The sequence below is a fragment of the Salmo trutta genome, chromosome 7, assembly GCF_901001165.1.
Source record: "Salmo trutta chromosome 7, fSalTru1.1, whole genome shotgun sequence".
In the NCBI taxonomy this organism is placed as follows: domain Eukaryota; kingdom Metazoa; phylum Chordata; class Actinopteri; order Salmoniformes; family Salmonidae; genus Salmo; species Salmo trutta.
Genome location: NC_042963.1, coordinates 37848556 through 37861360, shown reverse-complemented (window position 1 = coordinate 37861360; position 12805 = coordinate 37848556). Strand labels below are relative to the sequence as shown.

General features: G+C 42.1%; 1 non-coding gene and 1 pseudogene across 1 annotated transcript; one reads left to right on the top strand and one right to left on the bottom strand.

Moving 5' to 3' along the window:
• Window positions 1-12805, bottom strand: part of LOC115196605 (DNA polymerase subunit gamma-1-like) — a 57065-nt pseudogene that overhangs the window by 19830 nt on the left and 24430 nt on the right.
• Window positions 469-541, top strand: trnar-ucg (transfer RNA arginine (anticodon UCG)). The gene has a single exon. It is a non-coding gene; the product is annotated as a tRNA-Arg (tRNA).

Here is a 12805-nt window from a genome sequence, read left to right as displayed (position 1 = left end):
CGAAACCATCCAATAAAAGCCATAAAATAATCAATAAACATGAAATGTAATATTAAGATCATCAACATGAAAACATGATGATTGCTAAATAGGCCTACTTTAGAAAACTGCTATAACTACAAGCGGCATTGCAGAGAATGGTCAAAATGCTATGTTTGCAACAGAATAAAAATATCGCTAAAATTCCTAGCTAACGTTTTGCAATCCTCAACTCGCCTCAATGTGACAGATATAAACAATGTTTATCGGGATTTTCCAGGCATGGATTGTGAAACATTGCAGCAGACCAGCTATCTAGCGATATCCAGTGGCAGGGATGACCTCCCCTTGCCGAAGTGTGTAAGATAAAGCGAATGTTTTGCAAAGAATATGGCCAGTATTTGACGAAAATATGTTAAACAAATCAGTCACTAGCTAAAACTAATAATAATATCGACTATTATAGCGTGTTTTCAAAAAGCGTTTATCGGCCTCGTGGCCTAATGGATAAGGCGTCTGACTTCGAATCAGAAGATTGCAGGTTCGAGTCCTGCCGGGGTCGGTTTTTTGGGAAATTCTTGACGGATAGTCGGATGATGACCTAAACATACACGAATTGCTTCGTCAATAAATGTGATGATCACGGATACAATCATACAACAGGCTATATAGTATGAGAATCAACGATATGTTCATCTCTTAGTTATTCCTGAATAGAAAAATCACTCTTGATAATTCTGTGTAGCTCATGCTCTTTGCAAAGTAAACTTGCTGGGCTATTCAATTGATTTGGCCTTTATCCATAACCAAAGTATGATTTAAAAATTAAAACAATTCTTATGGAAAACCATCGCTAGGGGTCAGTCTGTTCATTCAAACTGAGAATATACCTCCCATTACCCTCTGCATGAAGGAAGGCACACAACAATAACAAAATCTCAGAACTAATTAACACAACTGGGCTTTCATTGCTCGAATTAGATAGGCCTACATTCATGATACAAAGTCATGATGGTAATAGGTCCAGTAGAATGACCTTACGTTTATTATATATCCATTTCTCATGGCATACATTTACATTCAACTATTTGGACTACATGTGGGCATGTTGTGAGAATTTTTTTTCATAATTTGTCAAATGTAGGCCTACATAAAAAAATCAAATGCATTAAAATGTTGCCACTGTGGTGCAAAGGGAGTGGAATGCGTGGACACCAGTAGGTCAGTCTTGGAGCGCTGGTAGGGTCACCGGCAAGAACTGGGTTAGCTGACAGCGTCACGAACGATGAGCATACATCAGTGGGGCAGAAGTCCATGTGTTGTTGTGATTCTGGATGGTCAGATAGCTAGCAACAATGACAAGAAACTGCCTGCCATGTGTTGAATCATAAGTGGCTCGTTTGATCTTGTTCTTGATACCAAGTCTTGCTTTGACTGTCACGTCTATGCAAATATGGCTAAAATGTTCTAGCTAACCAACAACTGTAAGGATGTATTTGTGAGAAATGTGTGCATTGTGCAAATGTATTTATGTTTTCAATTAACATTGGAGATCAAATATAGCTTAAATGTTGTCAACAATCTGAGAAGGGGGTTATCAAGTCACAAGGCGAGACCCAGATGCAGACACAGGAGGCAGATGGTTGGAGTCTTACAATGTTTAATAATCCAAAGGGGTAGGCAAGAGAATGTCGTGGACAGGCAAAAAAGGTCAAAACCAGATCAGAGTCCAGAAACAGGCAAGGGTCAAAACCAGGAGGACTAGAAAAAGGAGAATAGGATAAGGAGTACGGGAAAAACCCGCTGGTTGACTTGACTAAACATACAAGATGAACTGGCACAGAGAGACAGTAAACACAGGGATAAATACACTGAGGAAAATAAGCAACACCTGGAGGGGGTGGAGACAATCACAGGAGCAGGTGAAACAGATCAGGGCGTGACAGTACACACTGGAGTTGGTCTTGAGAATAGCCGCCCTGGCTCTTCTCCAGGTACATTGACAGCGGTGGACAAACATCTGGGCCAAGGGTACGCTGACCTCCTGCTCTTGTTCCGGAAAGAGTGGAGGCTGATTCCCGTTTTGAGTGCTCCATGGGGCGAGTTCCATGGCAGAACTGGGAAGGGTGTTCCGGGCATACTCCACCCAGACCAGTTGACGGCTCCATGTAGTGGGGTTGGTTGAGACCAGGCACCTTAAGGTGGTCTCCAGGTCTTGGTTGGCTCGCTCCGACTGACCGTTAGTTTGGGGATGGAATCCGGATGACAGACTGGCCGACGACCCAATAAGGGTGCAGAATGCCTGCCAGAACGGAGACGAGAACCCCGATCGGAGACCATGTCTACTGGGAGTTCATGGATCCGGAAGACATGCTGCACCATAAGCTGGGCCGTCTCCTTGGCAGAAGGTAGTTTGGGGAGAGGGGTGAAATGGGCGGCCTTGGAGAACCGGTCGACTACTGTCAGAATGACAGTGTTGCCATCAGACGGAGGGAGCCCAATGACAAAGTCCAGAGATATGTGACCAGGGAGGATGAGGGACCGGTAGTGACTGAAGGAGGCCAGAAGGAGTTTGCCGTGGAGTCTTGTGCTGAGCACACACTGTGCATGCGGCGACGAAGGCAGAGACGTCAAGGACCATTGTGGGCCACCAGAAACGTTGTCAGGGGAAGGCTAGTGTACGACGGGACCCAGGATGACAGGTCAGCCTAGAGGAATGAGCCCATTTCCAGGACCCGGGCTGGACTAGGGACAAACAGCCAGTTAGCCGGGTCCCCTTCAGGGCTGGGAGTGTTGTGCCTCACGGACCAGGTTCTCAATAACCCAATCCACAGTGGTAGCAAGGCATGAGGTAGGGAGAATGGTTTCAGAGGTCGAGGGCGTGGCAGAGGAACTGTATAGGCGGGAGAGGGCGTCAGGCTTCACATTTTGACCCTGGGCGGTAGGAGATTAAGTTAAATCTGGCGAACAAGAGGGCCCACTGGGCCTGCCTGGAGATGAGGCGCTTGGCTGTACGGAGATATTCCAGGTTTTTATGGTCGGTCCAGGCCAGCAACGGCTGTTCTGCTCCTTTCAACCAATGCCTCCACTCTTCCAACGCCATCTTCACTGCCAGGATGCTTCAGTTTCACAAAGGCTTTGTTGACAGCAGGAGACCATTTGAACGGTACCTTTTGAAAGGGGTTGTGCCGAAAGGGGGGCCGCCAGGGTGCTGTAATCCCGAATTAAACGCCGGTAGAAGTTAGCAAAACCAAGAAACCGTTGCAACTGCACCCTGGATGTTGGCTGAAGCCAATCCACCACTGCTTTCACACTTCCAGGAGCCATCTGAACATTGCCCTCAGCAGTGACATATCCCAGAAAGGTGATTGTAGAGCGGTGGAACTCACTTCTCGGCTTTCACAAACAGTTGGTTCTTCAGGAGGTGCTGAAGGACCTGTCTGACATGAACATGTTCTTGTGCAGATTGGGGGGGGGAAACAGGATGTCGTCAAGGTACACGAACATAAACCGGTTTAGCATGTTCCGAAGCACATCATTGACCAAAGCCTGGAAAACAGCAGGGGCAAGTCCAAATGGCATGACCTGGTACTCATGTCCACTGGCTGTGTTGAAGGCTGTCTTCCACTCATCCCCCTCGCATATCCAAACCAGGTGCTAGGCAGTACGAAGGTTCAACTTGGAAAATATGGTGGCCCCCTGGAGAGGTTCAAACACCGAGGAGAGGTAGGGGGTAACAATTCTTGACAGTAATGTCATTAAGTTCCCGGTAGTCAACGCAGGGTCTTGTTCTTCTCCACAAAGCAAAACCCTGCGCTGGCAGGAGATGCAGACGGACGGATGGCCCCAGTGGCCAGAGACTCTATGTACTCCTCCATAGCTTTGGTCTCTGGTCCAGACAGAGAATACAAATCAACCCCCGAGGTGGTGTAGTGCCTGGGAGAAGGTCAATTGCACAATCATAACAACGGTGCGGGGGAAGGGAAGTAGCACGTGCCTTACTGAACACTTCCAGGAGGTCATGGTATTCCGTGGGAATAGCAGAGACATCCACAGTCTTGTTAGCATCCAGAGGAAGATGACTTGAGGAAGGCTGTGCTGCTTGAAAGCAGTGGGAATGGCAAATGGGCTCCAACCCAGGATGGACCGGGAGGACTAGAAAAAGGAGAATAGCAAAAGGAGTACGGGAAAAACACGCTGGTTGACTTGACTAAACATACAAGAGAAACTGGCACAGAGAGACAGTAAACACAGGGATAAATACACTGGGGAAAATAAGCAACACCTGGAGGGGGTGGAGACAATCACAGGAACAGGTGAAACAGATCAGGGCGTGACAGGGGGTAGCTGCATCCCAATATGGCGATTGGAGTATGGGCAAGTGTGTGTGTCGAAAGGAAATTAGTGGGCGTGTGGAAAGGAGTGGGTGTGTCAAAAGTGCTCTGCTATACATTTGCCGGTTTTGATTGAGCTGTGTTTTTTGGGGGTCTCTCAACTAGGACGTTGTAGCGATTTTTGTACACCAGTAATGCCATTTGATGTGGACTTCAGTTAGAAGAACAGTTTGGGCTGACCGAGTTTGAAGTGGAGGGAGTACAGGGCTTAGCATGTCTCTCAAGGAGGCTAAAAAAAGATTTTGGCTTGGAAAAGTAACATTTTCAGAAGGAGGCGATAATTGGTTAAGGGCGGCGAAAGTAGCCACCCTTCGCCTTGATGACAGATTTGCACAGTCTTGGCATTCTCTCAACCAGCTTCATGAGGTAGTCACCTGAAATGCATTTCAATTAACAGGTGTGCCTTGTTAAAAGTTCATTTGTGGAATTTCTTTCCTTCTTAATGTGTTTAAGCCAATCAGTTGTGTTGTGACAAGGTAGGGGTGGTTTAAGGAAGATAACCTTATTTGGTAAAAGACCAAGTCAAGAACAGCTCAAATAAGCAAAGACAAACGACAGTCCATCATTACTTTTTAAGACATGAAAGTCAGTCAATGCGGAAAATGTCAAGAACTGTGAAAGTTTCTTCAAGTGCAGTCGGAAAAACCATCAAGCGCTATGATGAAACTGGCTCTCATGAGGACTGCCACAGGAAAGGAAGACCCAGAGTTACCTCTGCTGCAGAGGATACGTTCGTTAGAGTTAACTGCACCTCAGATTGCAGTCCAAATAAATGCTTCACAGAGTTCAAGTAACAGACACATCTCAACATCAACTGTTCAGAGGAGACTGTGTGAATCAGGCCTTCCATGATTGAATTGCTGCAAAGAAACCACTACTAAAGGACACCAATAATAAGAAGAGACTTGCTTGGGGCAAGAAACATGAGCAATGCACATTACACCGGTGGAAATCTATCCTTTGGTCTGAAGAGTCCAAATTTGAGATTTTGGTTCCAATCGCCATGTCTTTGTGAGACGCAGAGTGTAGTTCCCACCGTGAAGCATGGAGGAGGAGGTGTGGTTTTTCCTGTGGCTCAGTTGGTAGAGCATGGTGTTTGCAACACCAGCCTGGTATGTGCAACACCAGGGTTGTGGGTTTGATTCCCACAGGGGGCCAGTACAAAAAAAAAATGCATGAAATGAAATGAAATGTATGCATTCACTACTTACTGTAAGTCGCTCTGGATAAGAGCGTCTGCTAAATGACTAAAATGTAATGTAAAATGTGTGATGGTGTGGGGGTGCTTTGCTGGTGACACTGTCAGTGATTTATTTAGAATTCAAGAAACACGTAACCAGCATGGCTACAGCAGCATTCTGCAGCGATATGCCATCCCATCTGGTTTGTACTTAGTGGGACTATCGTTTATTTTTTTAAAGGACAATGACCCAACACACCTCCAGGCTTTGCAAGGGCTAGTTGACCAAGGAGAGTGATGAAGTGCTGCATCAGATGACCTGGCCTCCACCATCACCCGACCTCAACCCAATTGAGATGGTTTGGGATGAGTTGGGTCGCAGAGTGAAGGAAAAGCAGCCATCAAGTGCTCAGCATATGTGGGAACTCCTTCAAGACTATTGGAAAAGCATTCCAGGTGAAGCTGGTTGAGAGAATGCCATTAAAGCAAAGGGTGGCTACCTTGAAGAATCTGAAATCTAAAATATATTTTGATTTGTTTAACACTTTTTTGGTTACTACAGTATTCCATATGTGTTATTTCATAGTTTTGATGTCTTCACTATTATTCTATAATGTAGAAAATAGTAAAAATAAATAAAAACCTTTGAATGAGTAGGTGTGTCCAAACTTTGGACTAGTATGGATATATACACATACTGAACAAATATATAAACGCAACATGCAACAATTTCAACGATTTTACTGAGTTACAGTTCAACCGGGTGTAGAAACTCTGGTAATAGTGCTCACTTTTGCCCCTAGTGGCTAGTTTTGAAGGCATTTCCTGACGTCCTCAGGACATGCATAGACATCCAATTTTGACGTCAATCTTGAACCACCTGGCTGATTGGCGATACAGTTAAACCATGCAAGGTGGTTAACTGTAGGCTACATGCTCACAGTTTTTTTGTGAGATAGTCATGTCCCTTTTGACAGGAAATTAATATCCAAGCTCGAACAGTTATTTGGACACAGTCATTCTCAAAACATCACTCATATGGGCTGTTTCAACGCGCATTAGTCATCTATTTAATTGGAAAGTTTATAGGGACATATATTCAACGTACACCACAATAAGTGTTGTTTGTGATCACAAACAAAATAAACACCAGAACATTGGACCAACTACTGAGAGAAAAGTCATAATTTCATTCATGGCAGATTAGTCAAATGGAAGAATAAAGTCTGAGTTCAAATTCCACCAATTCAAATAATATAATGGCTTCGAACGTCAGGGAAACAAATATAAACTCCCATATAGGAATTGAGTCATCATTCAGCCATAAAGCAGTTAGAATTTAATGTTACTGAATTAGGCTACTATGACATTAATCAATCACCTACGTGTACGTTGCCATATTGTAATCAATGTTGCTGGATGAAAAATCGCATTTTACGCACCAGTTAGGCCTACGCATAAATTATTACAAATACCTCTTAGTTTTCTGTCTGCGTGATGGCTTTCCCTATATGGCTACGTGATGGCCTACATTTATAGAGTATACATGAGTCATAACGTTTGTTGTAAGAAGCAAGCCATAACTGGGAATCACCAAATATATTATACTGTAGATTGCTCCGTGTAGGTTGCATTGCCTTATCATAACCGCAAGCATACAATAACGCTTCAATAACCGGCACATTTGGATTCCCAAGGTGTAGCAATTGGCACTGACTTGATAATGGAGTAACTCAATAAGTGTTAATAAGAAATGTAAAGACTTGTACCCGTGGCTCCCATGCACCTTACTAACACATGCGCACATAAAAACCTTTGGTTACATCTGGTTCTGTGATTGGACATAAAACAAGCTGCCACTGGAATGACGTCACGGCGGCCGTAAATTGTCAACAGAGGACGCACGCAGCAGGCGAGTAGAGCTCGGAGGACTAGTGAAGGAGACGGACTAACCCGGAGAAGACGGTGCGTATTAATCCAATGATTGGATCGACAGATGAAGAGTGAGCCCGCGAATTAACCAGACATACGCACTTGGAGGGAAGATAGAACTGAAGACTGAATAAAGGGGATTCCAAAAATATATTTCTTCCTCTTGGACCTAAAACATAAGTAAGCCATATCAGCATCACTAAGAACTGACATGGTATCTTATTCCATGGATTGATTGCATCTTACAATGAATCTGTTCTCTAGTCATGTCCATGGTCTGCCTGCTACCTTGGATGTGTCTGATTTGCTGGTGGTCGCCTTTTACTTACAATTATCGGTTTTTAGTTGTGCCATGTTCAGAAATAGGCGTGCGCTTGTGGCATCGGTGACATTGAGCAGATTGGGGTATATGTTATTTCTTTACATCAAATATAAAATAAGCCTACATTATTGTCCAAAGTGTTATAACAATGTAGGCCTACTGTGTTATTTTCAGTAATAGATTACAATACAGTAATTTTGTAGGCTATAGCCTTGCTTTTGATGAGAATAGCCCTTGGTTCAGAAAACAGGTCATTGGCACGAAGTTTCATTAAAAGTGACCAGGCCTAGAAGCACACAAAGGCAACTCTGCAATCACATGATAGTCTGTTAAATAAGTCTCCTTTCATGTCTTGTATGTTTGTAAGCGGGTCGGTCGTTTTTAGATCGGAACGTGGTTGAACCGAAGCATGGTAAAGGGCCGAGACCCATACGATCTGTTCTCCATTTTTATTGCACGTCCAAGTCATCCTCTAAATATGTTAAACTTCTAAATAGGCTATGAGCACATTGGTCTTTGAAGCTAGTATGCACAACTAGGCCTAGTGTTGTTGTTCTTAAAATTATATACACAACAAATAAGTATTGCATTTAAGAAGACTCCCAGAATACAAGTAAACCTAGGCCTGCTTTCAATTGTCTATATGCCTATGTAATTTGATTATAGACAAGGACCTGTTCAATTTGGTTAAAGTTCTGTAACCTGTTTATTAATGTATAGAAGGAAAATAACTGTCCAAATGCAAACAAAACCAGTTTACCCTATGCAGCCTAAACCCTTACACAACTAATTAGTAATTTCGTAAATAAAAATGTAATTTTGCCTTTTTTTCAGTGGAAGTTCAATAGTTTAATTTCTGTGTAAGTGTTGTCCAATTATTTTAGCCAAATTAAATGTACCTGTTGGTTAGGTCAGTGTCATGCTAATTAATCAACACTTTTCACATCACATTTACTGAATTGCCTACTAAGATTACAATTGTCATTTTTAAGATAACACAATAATATACTATTGTACTAGACTATGATTTCATACTAGACTACAGGAAAATATACATTATTTTTCTCTCTCCGAGATAAATGAAAACATCTCAAATTGACAAGGAAACATCTCCAAAATGTTGTCGAGATATCTCCTAAATTACGATACTTGATTCATTTAATTTGGTGACAGAGAACTATAGGCTCAACATAAACCAGGTCGCATGCACCAATGATACAAACACTACGTAGAACAAATGATGAACCTCTCTGTTCGTACTGTTTTTTTTATTTTGTTTTTGTTTTGGTAAGCTACAAATACATATATTTTTTTATTCAATCAAAGGCAATGTAGTTTTTAACTCGAATCGATTGTAGCCCTAGATATTTTATAGGCTACTCGTTAATGGAACTTTAATATTGATTATATTTTATTTTGAATCTATTATAGATATTAGAAAAGTAAATATAATCGAATGACATGCCTATTAATAATAATGTATATCAGTAATAGGCCTTTTTGTTGTCATAGCCTGAAAGAAGTGGTGCTATATTGTAATTACAGGCTAAACTGTATAAACCCACTTATAGTCCATGTTATTCCAGGTCTTATTGGTCTTTTAAAAATTACTTTGTTGCTTTGCTGTCAGTGTCCTGTCTTCACGCCACATAGACATCTACGAATAGATTAAATTGACATCTCTAGAATAGAAAATAATTCTTCCCCTCTTATTTTTGGCCATCATTTTAAAGGAAATGTATAGCCTAATGGTCATAAACATATTTAAATCATACATGTCATTCCTTCCTCTCTTAAGGTGTCTGATGAAGCACGCGATCACTACCCGCTCACCAATCCGTCATGAGTCTGAGGCAGCAAGACAAAGTAGTCTACGAAAATGTGAACCGGAGGTCGTTTTCTGTCTTTGGTTATCTAGCTGTATGAGTGTTAAATACCTGTCATAAAGCTAGATAACCGAAAGTAGAAATTACTTCCACATTCTTGTTCTGGTGGAAAATAAGGCCTAGGGTATGCCTACAACTAAGTTAGGCCTTTTGACAAGTTTCGCCAAGTTCCACCTCAAAGGTAAGCAACACGTCATGTTGTTAATTTTAAAACAATTAACATATTTGTTGTCACACTGCTTGCAATGAAATTGGTACAAAATTATGGTCTTTTAATATTTTGTAAAACGCTTACAAATCGAATCAAATCAACAATAAAAAATGGCAGACTTTTTAATTGAAGACAAAAAAATATGAACAGATGTACGCCTAGCCTACTTTTCTCCCAACTCACTGACATCGTAAAACATTTCTTAGTTTTGATATGGCCCTCTCGACAGTTTCTCTTGGCATATTTGGCAGTTTCCTAATGACTATGTTTGTGGCCTAATAAGGACTACAGGCCTCTCTTTACATTTGTAATAAATATATAGTTAAACATCGTTGCATTTTTTATTATGGCTTGGTGCTACCATAAAAGCTATTTATACAGGCACATGACTAAAAAATTGGTGGGACATATGTAAATGCTTATACTAGGGCCTGATGTTGACAAATGTTTTTCGATTTCGATTTAATTTTGGTTGGTGGCATTAGTCGGGGTTGTATGAATCTGTTTCGATTGGTTGGATTAGTTTGTCTTCTTGGGGCGATTATCCGCGGAGCCTGGCCACTTGGGAGCTGTCCCGTCCCTTCTAGAACATGGTGCTGAATGCTAAACAGCTCGCGCCCACTCGGAGAGAACGGCGCGCGCTCTCTGGCGGCGTTTCAACTTAAACCACCACCCTGCCAACACTTTGTCATCACCACCAATGTGTACACAATTAGGCCTCCTAACTGAAATTAATCTCTTTTACAATTTGGCAAAATATTACAGTAGGCCTATTCCTTATTCAAGCCATTAGGAAAACAAAACATGTAAGGATGTTTGAAATAATGGTCAAAGCACTAAGTGTTTCAGGCAGTGTAGGCTATTTGAATAAACAATACACTAGCAATGCAACTGAAGTTGAATGGTTTAGGCCTACTCTAAGAATACACTCATGGGTAAGAAAAACACTTGCAGACTGCAGTTAAAATTAAAGTGCATCTGAGAGCTTGGGAGTAATTTTACCAATACCTTGACCTCTCAATAACAAGGGCAGGGGCATCCAGGATACAGGGCTTGAACATCTGAACTTGGTACTTCACCTACTCTGTATGCTTTGGCCAGAGAATTAAGCAACTGAGATTGTAAAGCCTAGAGAGCTCTAAAGTGAGATGAGTTTTCATTCATCCCCTTAACTACCTGCTGCAGCGAAGCTCACTGTCAGCCCATGCCTGGCTAATTGCTTTGATTCAAATAGGGAGATTGGATTTATGCGAAAACTCCAAGGTCTTTTCCCTTGCAGGCATGGACCAAAGCTTTCACTCAGTGTGGTCTTCACAGTATTCTGGGAATTCTGTATGCCATCACAAAATCACAAAATCTTGCAATGATATAGATTTCATTTGATTCCATTAATTGTGGTGTTGTTAGCCTGGTTGTATGATGTAACAATTATGATTTGGGGAGAGGCTTCTGGGAGAGGCGTGTGTGCGTGTGCTTACCATACAATCTTCCAGTGGCAGCTGACAGAAAATTCACCTCTGTGTTAGTAGAATGTGTGTAGAAGTATGGTATGAAATAATTACTAAATCACTGTGTTAGTAGAATGTGTATTAGACGTATGGTATGAAATAATTACTAAATCACTGTAGAATTGGTTTCTGTATGTTATCATTATAACTAAAGGAACAATACAGGAATGTTGTGTTCACATTTGTCTCTTATAAATAAACTGCAGAGGTAGTTGCCATGGTTTCATATCTGCAATGATAACCTCATATCATAGTGTCTGTTTTTAGTATTAATTCTCATGTCCTCTCTCCTCCACCTGCCTTCCTCACAGGCGACTCGTTCACAACATGGTGTGTTCAAGGAGCACAAATAGGGGACAGAATCATCAACAAAAAGCGAATGAGGAGGTGAATTGCCACACAATACCCCACCCCCTTTACCCACCGGCCTCTAATGCCATCTGTACTGCAAAATGGGAGACAAGAGACGCCGTGCCTATGCCAAGAGGGGGACAAAGCCAGATCTCCAGAGGATGGGCACGCTGAGAGCAGAGAGAGGAGCCATCTTGGGAGACATTGCTGCAGCGCCTAAGATGGCTGGGCTGGCATACGACGTGAGTTGCATTTTGGTCCTGTGTTTGGTACCAGCGGTGGGGGTGAAAAATAGTTAGGGGGTGATGAAGGGAGGAGGGTGTTCCCTATTTCCTCACACCTCACACTTCTTCCCTCGCCTATCTGATCCTACTAATTTGAATAGAAGGGGTTGGGGCGAGGTGGAGGAGGCAGAGGGCTGGGAGGCAAACAAAATGAATGAGCTGGCACCGATTGGAGGATTGCAGGAAAGCCTGCCATTTTCTCTTGTCATGGCAGCTTTTTGCTCTTTACTCCCCTCCCGCCCCCAACGTCTTTTCCTAGTTTACAGTAGAGGAACACATGCTGAAGGCCTATTCCTCCCACTCAAGTAGAATATGTTATTCTGAGAAGCCCTTGATTATGTTATGTAATAATGTAACCGTATTTTGACAATATAGTTGGTTATTCTTTGTTGTGTATTAGAGGGTGGCAGGGACATTTTTGTTCTGAAAGGCTAAAGGCTTTGTGCTCTAGGAAAATAAGCTAGCGTGGGTTGTGTTAATGGTTGGTTTGCTTGATGCAAATAGTTATTAATTAATTCTCAATCTTCTTTGGCTTTTTCTCATTATGTTTTTGTTCAGATGAAGACTAATATACAGTACAGTTGTTGTATCTTACTACATCAAACACACACTACTGTGTAATTGAATGATAATTGATCTAGAATAATTATTTAGATATTGTGGGAGATTATCAAACACACATCAAGCACGATTTACATTTACATTTTTTGTAATTTAGCAGATACTCTTATCCAGAGCGACTCACAGGAGCAGGTTCG